Source organism: Pygoscelis adeliae, unplaced genomic scaffold (genome assembly GCF_000699105.1).
Source record: "Pygoscelis adeliae isolate BGI_AS28 unplaced genomic scaffold, ASM69910v1 Scaffold160, whole genome shotgun sequence".
Lineage (NCBI taxonomy): Eukaryota > Metazoa > Chordata > Aves > Sphenisciformes > Spheniscidae > Pygoscelis > Pygoscelis adeliae.
Window position 1 is genome coordinate 8072546 of NW_008824035.1, and position 8102 is coordinate 8080647.

The window sequence follows — 8102 nt, forward strand, 5'->3', positions numbered from 1 at the left end:
CGTGACCCGGCCCCGCTCGGCTTTCCTCTCCTCAGGCGGCGATGGAGGACGCTCGTGTTGCTAGAGCTTCGAAGCCGAGGCCTGTTTCCATAAGCAGCCGTGCAGCCCGCCCGGATAGCCGTCCGCCTCAGCAGTTCTGGGCTTAGGTGACGAAACGAGAGAGACAAAAGGCTTTACTGGAGATTTCTCACGTCTTGTGCTATAATTATCGCCCCTTTAGATCTCTCAACAGATTTGAGAGAACACAAAGGTGTGTGCTCTTTAAAGATTAGGATTGCCTAAGTTAATGATGAAATGCTAATTAATGGCAATAACATAGGTGGGTTACTTAAGACATAGGTTGGTGAGGTGACAAATAATCCTACAGGAGTTACGGATTGTATCATTGTTGACAGGGATGCAAGGCCCTGGTGAGTGGAGGGCTGCTGAGCCAAGTGCCTCTGCCTGTGTAGCTTGACTATTCTTCCCACGCCATGCATTGCTAGATGAGAGGCTCCAGGCTCCCGATGATCCCCCCCGCAGTAAACCCACACCACGAAATGAATGCGGACTGACTGGTGGGAATATATCCCCTTCTGTAGCCGGGACAGCCATCGCTGGGTACGGAACTCTCGGCCCTGACCATGTTTGAGCCCTGTGGGAACAGCTGGGATTCACCCTGTAGCATCACTTTGAAGAGGGAGGAGAATTTTAAAGGAGAACCGATGAGGGGTTTTTTCATCAGGGAATGAAAAAATGCTAAACAAACTGAGTCCAGACTGCTACGAAGTGAAAGGAATCAATCAATCTGCCCTTCATGTCCCGGTTATGTTGGTGAGAAGTAATGAGCTCAAACTGCAAGCTATAACTTCAGTATTAGCATTAGACTACTTTCTAATGGCAGTGAAAAGGAAAAACTGTTGCAGTCTGCCTAAGTAGAGAATGGAGTCACCTTCATTAGACTGCATAAAGAACAGACAACATACATCTATCAGAGATGATATCATTATAAGCGGTTCTGCTCCGGGCAAGGTGATGGACTAGATGACCTACTCAGATTAATTCCAACTTTTTCCCTGTGAGGTGAAATACCTCGCACTATTGAAGCCTACTCAGTTGTCACACAGGACCTACTTTCATGATCAGCTTTTGCAATTGGATGGCACCGACCAGCTTTTTGGAAGTCTTGAAGTGGAATGCTAATATCTATGTGATTACTACTTTCTTAATGGCATTTTGCCTATCATTGTCGATTTATTTGTTCATTCCTTCCTCATACACCCCTATGCTTGTTATGTCCTGTATATGAAATAAAATCACATGAAAATTCGTAAAACTCTTACCTTACCCTCTTTCAAATCTTTTTGAGGCACCTATTTCTCCCATGATACTTCAACATGATACCTTTCCATTAGCTAAGCAACTAGCAGAAAGTTCTCCAGGGAGCAGCATCTAGCCAAAAGTTCTCCAGGGAGCAGTATGTAGTGCACAAGCAGTGAGACTTTGGTTCAGATCCCTACTTCACATGCAATATTGGTGCTATTGAGTCATAGCTCCCCATATATAAACCAAGGATAACAGTATCTCCGTAGAGAGACTGATTTGAAGATAAATATACTAAGGATTGTGTGACAACATAGAATCAACCCCTACAGGACCTACTGATGAAAAGCAGTACATAAAAGCCACCCAGGTATTATTACTATTTGTTCTGCTTTTATTCTCACTGTTGTTAATTGATTTTATGCCCTTTGTGTACTTTGACTAGAAAATAGTCTGTAATTTTCCTGGGGCAGGAATTGCACTAGTTGCAATGGGGTCTCAGCTTTAGGTTAGGTTTCTGGTATTACTGCAACATAAACAGCTGTTCCGGCAGTTTGATAGTTTGGTTATGGAGTTAAATTTCCCCCCTGTGAATAATTTGTATACTACTTTCTGGATTAACTCATGCATATCCACATTTAACTGTCTGCTGCTGTGGAGGCAGTCTTTAGGGAACAAACATGGGTCTCTTGACTGAGTTTCCATTCACATTGTTTACTGACGTTCCGGGTATAGCGGGGGGACTTTAAGTCACAGTTATCTAAATCTTTGCACATTGCCAAACGCTGGGAAAGAGATACTGGATTCGTTGTAGTAGGCATCAGGTTTTCCTAGAATGTTTCTTTTTATGACAGTCACTTGTAAGGAACAATAATGAGCCCATTGCTCATTTACTTGATCCCAATCATAGATGTTCCCAGTAAAAAATTGAATTCAACTAGTATCTGATAAGCAATATTTGTTACCACCTTAGAACTTAATTCTCCAAAAAGTTCACAATTAATTTTCCAGTGTGTGTATGGCTGGAGATTTGACTGGGGGTGGTAGAGGCATGGTGGTATGGTTTGAAAACCAGTGAGAGCCCTTGTCTTACGCAGAGCAAAGGTATAGCTAAGCAACACCTCGTTTTTGTGCAAAAGGCGTCTTTGCTTACAGTAAGAATGCTGAGTTCCTGCCAGTGCTCTGCATGCAATCCTCAGCTCCCTTGGAAGGATGGCAATCTTCATAAAAAGAAGCAGTACTGGCGGATCGCGAGGTCGCTGTTTCTCATCATTTGCCTGAAGTGAACCACTGGCATATTTTCAAAAAATACGTCTAATTGATTCATATAAAGTCTATCCGATACGTGGAAGTGCTGAAAAGAAAACTTAGGAAACACAACAATTTTGAAAGTAATATGGTTGTGACACCAAAGACAACTGATTTCAGTAAAAATACCAGCAGATCTACAACATAGTAGTTTGAAGTATGCTAATCGTTGCCGAGCCAAAGCCACAGCATCCACCGTTCCATGAGCTGTCCTTCCTACATACCTGAGTGCATCTGCAAGCGTGAGTGAGATGCCAGCTCAACGTGACACTCCTCATGTCATCGAAGAGCTGCATTTCTAGAATTCTGCACATTGGCATTTTCAAGAAGCATAGTTTTAAAGAGAGTTTACAGTGTAATACAAAATAAAGTAGCCAAAATACTTTAAACTTTCAGAGAGGTCTTCATAACAAGGTGTCTCAGAGCTCTATTATGCAGGAGTCCCATGGGAGAGCACAGAGGGAACATGCTGCTCAGGGCAAACACTACGCTCTTGGGCAACCCATACACAGGCTGTGAAAAGGAAGGACTCTTCTGATAGATTTACTTGCCTTGAATGAAGTTCTTCAACAGAGTTGAAAATCACCTAATGTAGCATGAGAGCCCTTGAGATGTAGGTATCATCAGATGTGGAAAATTAATTGAGGGGATACACATCCAGCCTTAGAAGCTTCAGCAACTTACAAGTTGCTGAAATAGCAACTGTACGCACATCCAGAAGAGAAGGTAGAGTATTATATTCAACTTAAACTGTAAAAAGAATTTTGAAAAATTTCAAAGAAGTTTTATTGAAACCTGAGAAAGTTCCTGGTCCCAGCTGAAACTAGCAGGAATTGCCAGTGCTGTGGTACACGCACCTGTGCTGTTCCTTTACTGACTAAATAGCAGACAAAAGTTGTGTGATTTTTTATTTGTTTTTCACTTTTAAAGTAGCACAGCTTTGAGTTATGAGATAATTCTTAATTCACCTCACTGCTTCTGAGGGCAACAGAAGAACATTATCATAATAGTAGCCAATGAGAACATGAACGTAAAGAATCCTTTGCTTTCTAGAAAGATGGGAAATTAGAAACTAATTTTTTCAAGAGTCTTCATTTCATGACATTACCTGCAAGGTTAAAGCAGAAGGAAATGCCTACTTGAATAAGGGGTGTTTTAGATGTTCTTGCCTTCTCCAGCTCAACTACTGTTCAGATGTGATTGACACTAATATATTAGAACACCTTTTTGTTCTGTAGCCCTGTAAAAAAAGCCACCACCTACAGAAGAGGTGGGGTTTTGGCCACCCTAAGTACAGGATGGGTGTGAGACATCCACAGCTTAATCATGGGCTCAGAAGAAGCTGAGGCAGCAACAAAAGGGGGGAAAAGGGCATAAGCCCTTGAGATCACCTCTGGATTAGTCATTTTTTCACCAAAGAAAGAAAAGAGAAAGAAAGCTTCCATCCATTCATGACCGTGTCATTCAACACCAATTAATTCACGCTCTGGGAGGAGTTTTGTTGATATCTGAATGGGCCAAGAAGTTTTCCTGAAAGGAGCCAATTTGTCTAAGACCTACTTAGGCTTTGTTCCATTTTTATACAGTCAGCAGAGACCCTGGGGGAAAGGCACTGCATCCATCCATGTACTACCCACTTACAGCAATATGAGGCTCCGCTTGCAGGCCTCAGTGCCACAGAACGAGAAAGGCCCAGGTCTCAGAGGTTACAGCTAGGGAGAAGCCTGCAGGACCTCAAGCCATTGGCAAGGATCAGCCTGGATTTGGAAAGCTTACACAAGGATAGGAGGAGGAACTGAAACTAAGAAAAAGGTGATAAAAGCCTGCAGAGCATGGGCCACGAATGAAACCTCCTATCTAGGGATCTCCAACTAGAAGCTGACCTTTTTTATATGGAAAAGGTTAGTGGGCATCATGTTCTCTCTTTCAACGTACAATAACTGCAGATGGTTTTGTACATGGTGGTCAACTCTCTCATGGTAAAGAGAGAAAGTATCAAAGACAATCAACTATTTCAGCTTTCAGTCAACGAGATGATCTGAACAGCTTGGAAATGCTAGAGCTTAGAAGTCTGTATCTAAGCAAGAGCTGGTCACTGAGAAGCAAGTGCTAAATCCTTGTCCATAATATATTAAAAAATGCATATCGACTTCTCTGTGAAACTGCTGTGACTTCACTAAGCCTTCCACTGGTGCCCCAAGGCAGAGTTATTAGTAATATATTATTATCATCTATGTCCTAGTAATAACTCCAGATCTGACTTTTCTGTATATCACATTTTGCATGAAAGAAAAATACTTGCTCAATTGTTAGCTGTATGCACAGATGAGTTTGTGCATCAATCAATTCAAGGTTTTGCAAACTGAGTAAGACACATTTCTATTTGTTTCTTCTGATTACTCCTGGTAGTAAAACCAGTTAAACTCTATCACTGGTAGCAGTTGTGGCAGATATGTTTATCAATGTACATGCTTTGCAGGTTCCCAATGAACTCATTTCACCTTCTTCATTGTACTGTAATGGCAGTCCTGCTGCATCCAAAAAACTGAAGGGAAGAAAGGCAAGCTTCCTAGAAGACTCTGCATAGAGATGTATAGCCCTGCCCAGTTTCAGCTCTTCCGCAACGTATGTCAAAAGCCTGTCAAGAGAAAAATCTTTCATATTTATTTATTGAGGCAATTCAGTAAAACCATAGTTACCACATACGGCTTCCCATGGCTTTGTCAGTGAAAGTAAGCATAATTTGACATTTACAGACAGTTGCTTTTCAAGGTGTGTATCCCAAAGGAGCTCAAGTGTGGTTTGCAGACTTTTTTTTACTGCCCCAAGACTTTCTCTCCTTCCCCTTTTTTAAGAGAGCTGTCAATTAAAGTGAAATGTAACTGCCCAGCATGAGAAGGGAGCTTCTGTGGAAACTACTTGTCCCCCCCTACACTTTCTTGGCTGTTGCAACTCCTGTACACCTGCATTTTATCTTGGTGACTTCATCTCATAACTATTCTCAGTTCTCTTTATTTACTTTCAGAACCTCCATTTTTCATTCCAGCTTTATGCCCTCCTGTGGAAGAGTCTGGCAGGAAGTGTTGCAACTCTGAAAATCCCCTTTTGAGGAGGAGCATTGCCTTTCTCAGCCCAGTTTATGAATTTCTCCTGAATAGAGTCGGTAGTTTCCTTTTGAGACATTTAATTTATGTAATTGATACTCTCCTCATTTGGGTAGTTATGTATGCTTGGAAAGGAAAGATGCCCTTCAATATTTTCCCAAAATATATTGCTTTGATAGCCAGCAGACAGTAGAGAAATGTTCCATGGGGAACTGAAGCAGGAGAAGCTGGATGTAGTAAACACTAATCATGTTCAATGATTTGTCCTGATAATCCTATATCCTGGCACTCTCCTGTCCCCTGTGCTCTAACGTGTACGGAGTGTGAGATCAACTCAGGATACTGCTAGGATCTCTACGTACATCCAATCCTCTGGGGAGACACTGGAAGCTAGATTGTATTATAGCATTTTGTTAAATAATCCATTCTAAGTATGTAGTTTAATGCACTAAAATTCTCCCAATCTGCCACAATTTCTCAGAATTTAGAGGAGGAAGAAGAAATGACCTAACAACAGCATTTGCTTAATTCTGTATTTCCCTTGCTTATGTCCCTAGACATATTATTGGTTCTAATAACCACTGTTTTACTCCTAAGGGTATATAACATATAAACTCTATTGTGGAAGAGAATGTTGCTTGGGTTTTAATTAGAAACTCAATGCCTGTGTATCCTTTTGCGAAGATTATAGGTATGATGAGAGCTCTACAACTTCTGGGTGAGAAACAGCATCTCAGGAGGAGGAGAAATACGAGGGTATGGAGAGGGATGATTGTGCTTGAGTGCAGTTTAAGTCTGTTGGATTTTTACTTGCTTAATTAAAACATGAAAAAGGTGTTGATGAAAGCCTAGTGTATTTGTGCAGTTCTTGACTGAATCTTATTACAGAATTCTTTACTGCTGGAAACTAGACATTTATCAGATAACTTAGCAGAAATGTTTGACATATCTCAGTTAAAGCTGTAACACTTAACTGTTGTGGCTAACTCAAAAAAACCCTTTCCTAGATCAGATAGCAAGGCAGCTTAACAAACAAATCACCTATTGCAAATCCTTCCTCAGAGCTTAATGAGAAGGAACAATTTCTTCTAGTGTCTATTACATTTTAAGACAATTACCTGAGTACGCTCTAGGGAATACCAAGGTATGCAACATCAGGCACACAATTAAGCAACATAATTGCCTAAACACCGTATTTGGGACAGGCAGAGTGTTTGAATAGACTACGCAAAAACTATTCCCAAATGGAAGCTGACAAATAATCATGTGACTCTTTAAAATGAACAAAACACTCTTTAAATATGAGTTGTATTTGACTGAAGTGTTTGTTTCTATTTTTAGGTTCCCTTCACATAATGCCATTGTTTTGGTCATTTTTCACATGAAACAATTGATTATTTTTTTCCTTTGCTTAAAACAATAGGTTTTTCTATGATCTCAAGGGAAATAGATGTCAAAGCAGAATGAAACATCTACAGCTTACATTAAAACTGTTAACACTGTCTCAATAATACTTATATTAGCCTCGTATGATCTTATATTACTCCATAATTATCTCCCACACAATAGTACAATTGTCCTGTAAAGGTAGCTCCTAATGGCGAGTTAAGAGTTTATAACTAATAAGAGAGAATTTTATTAAACATCCGAATTTCCCAGTGCATGATAGGTGCTTTGTGAAAATGGTAGACAGAATACAACTACTCTGAAGCCTCTGCATTTGTTCTGATATATGCAGGCACCCATATCCTTTTATAACTCAGATCCATAGTCTTTCAACACACAGCTAACAGTGAATACTATCCCTGCCATTAAGATCTGCTGGGGGCGTGGGTTAAGCTGTGTCCTCATGTCCTGCAGCAGATTTGCAGTTTATGCACTAAGCTACGTGCACTCTTATCCAAACAGCCACCATTCTGCCGATCCACTGTACTTGTGTCTTTGTTTAGCCCTCGGTGATACTCACTTCCCTCTTAGTCTGTTCCCTCAAAGTTTCCTGCAATGCTATATTATTCCTTCTAGTTTGGCCCAGATTCCCACTGCATTGCCAAATCAGAGGTGCCTTCTCACAAATCAAAGATGTTTTCCCTGTATGTACTAAGTAGATACAGGAGACTAATACAATTCACCTTCATTTTTAGAGACATGCTTCAGGATCGTAAGTTTAGAAAGACATTCAAGAATACATGCAAAGATGATGAGAATAGATTAGGTAAGAGTCAGGCAGAGAGTAGACAGAAACAGGCAGTGGTATTAGGCATTTAATGGTCTCTTCATGTGCTGTGCCAAGAGGGGATCAAGCACCCTAAGCAATTATATGGCAAGATAATGGAGGCAAACTGAACATCCAGCAATGGCTTTTTATGTGCTTGTGCCACAGAACGCTTC